General features: G+C 38.3%; 1 long non-coding RNA gene across 1 annotated transcript; it reads left to right on the top strand.

Moving 5' to 3' along the window:
* The first annotated feature begins 811 nt into the window (after window positions 1-811).
* On the top strand, window positions 812-1,253 carry LOC108525594 (uncharacterized). The gene is made up of 2 exons (XR_001884301.1): window positions 812-968; window positions 1,214-1,253. It is a non-coding gene; the product is annotated as an uncharacterized LOC108525594 (long non-coding RNA).
* Window positions 1,254-4,920: the final 3,667 nt, after the last annotated feature.

Raw genomic sequence — 4,920 nt, 5'->3', positions numbered from 1 at the left:
GAAATACCACAGCAAAAAAGAATTAAGGGATGAAACAAATAGCAGAAGCTTGCCGTTTTCAGCAAAAACATCTAAGAGTGTACGGACTTTTAGAAACTTCAGTGAGCTAATAAAAAATCTCATGAGGCTAAGAGGTTATAAGATTTTGAGAAGATTACTATTTCGGGTTCATTTTCAGATGTCCAGCATGATTTCTCATGCTCTAAGTCAAGATAACCTGTAATAACTTAGTTGTTTGGTGTTAATATTTCTGCTTTCATTTTTAGCTTCATGGGTGAGATACATTTTACTATTCTGTCTGATAAAACTGTAAGTTCCACCTAAATACACTGTTATTAACAGATTACACATAACTTGCTTTTTAAAGTTGTTTTCTACAAAACTCAGAAATTAGAGACTAGGTCAGGTGTGGTAGCTCACACCTGTAATCCCAGCACTTTGGGAGTCTGTGGTGGGAGAAGAGGATTGCTTGAAGCCAGGAGTTCAAGACAAGCCTGGGCAATATAGAGACTCTCCCCATCTCTACAGAAAAAAAAAAAGAAGAAGAAAGAAACAAAAAACTAGATTCTTATTTCACTCCCTTTTTTTCCCTACATGATTATATCACAGATTCGGGTGGCAACTAATAGCTAAGAAAATAAAACTTTCCTAATATCCACTGGAAGATGTACAAGATGCAATTTTAAAATGCTGATTTCTATACCATGTGTTATCTGTCTCCAGTGATATTGAGTAGTCTCATTCAGAGGCTCTGCAAGGGGAAGAAAAGACACATAATGAATGTTACATTACCTTGTTTTAAAAACAGATTGTTCAGAGATTTTCAATGATGGGTATAAGCTCAGTGGATTTTACAAAATCAAACCTCTCCAGAGCCCAGCAGAATTTTCTGTTTATTGCGACATGTCCGACGGAGGAGGATGGACTGTAATTCAGAGACGATCTGATGGCAGTGAGAACTTTAACAGGTGTGCTCATTACGACATAAGAATTTATTTGTAGCAGCAAATGTGAGATTTATAAGTCAAATATTTTGATCATATCCTGAAGTATATTAATGAGACAGAATTTCATTCTCTCTAAATAAGAATGCTGAAAATGAATTAACAAATCAAGAAAATATTGGAGGTGGTGGTAGCATGGGGTGGGTGGTGCTCACTTTGGTACCACAAGTGGAGTTTGCTAAAATCAGCTTCCACTTTACATTTTTTAGAGGATGGAATGACTATGAAAATGGCTTTGGAAATTTTGTCCAAAAACATGGTGAATATTGGCTGGGCAATAAAAATCTTCACTTCTTGACCACTCAAGGTAAGGTTTGAATGATGTCAAATTTATTTGGAATACAATAAAAACAACACTACAATTTTTTTTTTTTACCAAATTATAGGCAATGGAACTAATTCAATAATTGCTATGATTTACAGATGGTAGTGATAACTTTTGGGCAATAATCCCAAATGTAAAATGTGGCTGCCTAAGATTAGAAACAGAAAAAAAAAACTAGAATTAGGTTGGGGGAATTGTTTTCTCATATATATGTATGAGAATTATCTGTATATATAGATATATATTTATAGATAGATAGTGATATATTCTATATAGATATATATATATCTATACTTTGTGAGAAGTAATACATGGCTGTTGATTTTAAGCCACTAGCTTAAATATATCAGATATATAGATATATATCACTATCTATCTATATAGAATATATAGATATTCTATATCTGAAAAGGATATAAAATGTCATAATTATTCTTTTTTGATGCCTTGAGTTCCTGAAGATTATATATACTGTATCAGTTATCTAATGTCACAATAATACTGTGTAACAATCCCCTTTCAAAGCTAGTGGCTTAAAATCAACAGCCATTTATTACTTCTCACAAATCTGCAGGTTGGCTGGGTGATTTTGCTGATCAGGGCTGGGCTCTGCTGATCATGGCTGGGCTTGCTTATGAATGTGAAATCAACTTCCTGATTGAAGTTGCTGCTCTAGGATGGAAGGATTCCACCGGGCTCCACAGGGTCTCTCATCTTCCAGCTGGCTAGCCTGGACTTGTTCTTGTAGCACAGGCAGGGTTCCAGAAAAAAGAATGGATGTATATAAGTCTCTTGAGATCTAGGCTCAGAACCGGCATGGAATCATTTTTCTTCCATTGGTGAAAGCAAATCACAGGAGCAGTTCAGACTTATTTTAAAAAGAAAATAAACAATAGGAGGAGTTATGAAGACATATTATGAGAGGGAGGTGAAAAATTGGGGAATTGGCGCCATTTTTCCAATAAAATACCATACTATATGAAATGTCCATGTTTCCACATACCTCTCATCTTTTATGTTGAAATTTTTTCAAAGATGCAACCAATTTGAAAGAAGTTTCAACCTACCTCCTGTATCCTACATTAACATTTTACTTTGCTTGTTTTTATTATGTGTCTATCCATTTGCCCATTACTCAATCCATCCATCAATCCATCTTTTCTGTATATATATTTCAAAGTAAATAGCAGACATCTGGACAATTCTCCCTATATACTTTTAAATTCTTATCTTTAGAGTTTAATATTTGTCTAAAATATCATTGCTTTGATAACAAATTTTCCAAGCTTCAGTCTTCCATGTTCTTTTTCTCCAATCCATTGTCTTCCCTACCTCGTTGTAGTCAGAGATTACCATCAGTTCCACTCAAATCTTATCCTGAATCCTTCATAAAAGGCAACTGTAATGCCCAAGAAAGCATGCCAAGTTACACTGCAATTGCATTAAAAATAAAACAGCCGGGCATGGTGGCTCATACCTGTAATCCCAGCACTTTGGGAGGCCGAGGCAGGTGGATCCCATGAGGCCAGGAGTTTGAGACCAGCCTGGCCAATATAGTGAAACCCTGTCTCTACTAAAAATACAAAAATTAGCCAGGCATGGTGGCTCACCCCTATAATCCCAGCCACTTGGGAGGCTGAGGCAGGAGAATTGCTTGAACCCAAGAGGCAGAGGTTGCAGTGAGCCGAGATTGTGCCAACACACTCCAGCCTGCATGACAGAGCGAGACTCCATCTCAAATAATAATAATAATAATAATAATTAATTAATTAAAATAAAACAAGAGTTCATTTTTTCCACCCAAGTTCTGGAAAGCTATTGGTGTTTCTATATTTATAGTAGTAGGATTATGGTTATAAAGTTCTTTGAGACACTAGAATAATAAACATTAGACAGGATGAGTAATCCTAGAAACCTTATACTTTTTTTACATGTTCTTCTTATGATCAGTGCTCTCCAAATTTATATCAGGCTTCCTTTCCTTCAGCATATCTATTATTCTAGTTTTAAGTGTTTTATGCCAGATATATAAAATTTGCCATACCAACTTCTGTTTAATTTGCACGTTGATATTTGTCTGGTTTCTTATTGAAACTATGAAAACCCCAGAGCAGTAACCCTTGGCTCTTTCTAAATAGATGAAATTCAAACTTATTATTTTCGAGTTATTATGATGTACATATTTGCCCAGAGGAACTTTGCCAACAAACCTGTTCCCATTCATATTTCAACTTGGTACTCAGGCTGGCTAATCTCATGGCAGTAAAATGTATTTTCAGTACCTAGGCCCACAATCATGTATCCCAATAACCCAGACAATAGGCAGTGCTTTTGTCTCCGCATTCTTTAATTATGAGAGCATTATGGCTAATGAATTACCTCTGGGAATGGCTTTATCCCCACTACATAAATCTTGACTAGAAGTAGTAGCCATAAAATTGATTTAGAAATGGTAAATGTAATTTGTTTACTTACTGAACACAGAGACATTTAAATGGTTAGCCAAAAAACTGAGACTTTACGTCTCTTCTATAATAGAGGTTTTGTTTTGTTTTGTTTTGTTTTTTTGTTTTGTTTTTTGTTTTTTTTGAGACAGATTCTTGCTCTGTCGCCCAGGCTGGAGTGCCTTGGCTCACTGCAACCCCTGCCTCTTGGTTCAAGCAATTCTCATGCCTCAGCCTCCTGAGTAGCTGGGATTATAGGCGCACACCACCACACCCAGCTAATTTTGTATTTTAGTAGAGACGGTGGTCTCACCATGTTGGCCAGGCTGGTTTCAAACTCCTGGCTGCAAGTGATCTGCCTGCCTCAGCCTCCCAAAGTGCTGGAATTACAGGTATGAACCACCGCATCTGGCCTGTAACAGAGCATTTTAAAGACAGTTGACTTAGCCTGCTTTGCTGCTCTTATACACTCTACAGTCTTGTCTCACGTGACCTTTACTACCTTGAGAGAGCTCCCTGGGGCAAGGAAATTGTGGTGCCAAATTAACAAGCCCAAGAGAGGCCCACATTCCCTCTTAAAGGGACTCCAGTCATGAGGAATCCAGCATTCCCTGCCCCACAGCCTTGCGTTTGTTTATAGGACTCCTTCAGGCTGTTCTCTTGTCTGTCCTCTTCTGCTGCTGGTGTGTGCACCCTTAAGCTTGAGGGGAGGCTAAAGAAAGGCTTTTTTTTTTTTTTTTTTTTTTGATGAAGTCCCGCTCTGTCGCCAGGCTGAAGTGCAGTGGCACAATCTTGGTTTACTGCAACCTCTGCCTCCCGGGTTCAAGCAATTCTCCTGCCTCAGCCTCCTGAGTAGCTGGGATTACAGGCATGCACCACCATGCCTAGCTAATTTTGTATTTTAGTAGAGACGGGGTTTCACCATGTTGGCCAGGATGGTCTCGATCCCCTGACCCTGTAATCCACCCACCTTGGGTGTGAATAGAGCTTGGATATGCAGCCTCGGATGTCCACAAGGGTATCCAAAGCTCCTTGCTCTAAGTGATGGAGATGGGGATGGGAAGACAGAAGAGGCCAACCATAGATGCGACCTAGGTGGTAGGACTATTCAGGGACTCTCTTTCCCAGTGCCTCCATGGTTCCCAGT

The sequence above is a fragment of the Rhinopithecus bieti genome, unplaced genomic scaffold (genome assembly GCF_001698545.2).
Source record: "Rhinopithecus bieti isolate Rb0 unplaced genomic scaffold, ASM169854v2 scaffold_74666, whole genome shotgun sequence".
Lineage (NCBI taxonomy): Eukaryota > Metazoa > Chordata > Mammalia > Primates > Cercopithecidae > Rhinopithecus > Rhinopithecus bieti.
Note: the sequence above shows the minus strand (reverse complement) of the source record. Positions and strands in the feature narration are given on the sequence as shown.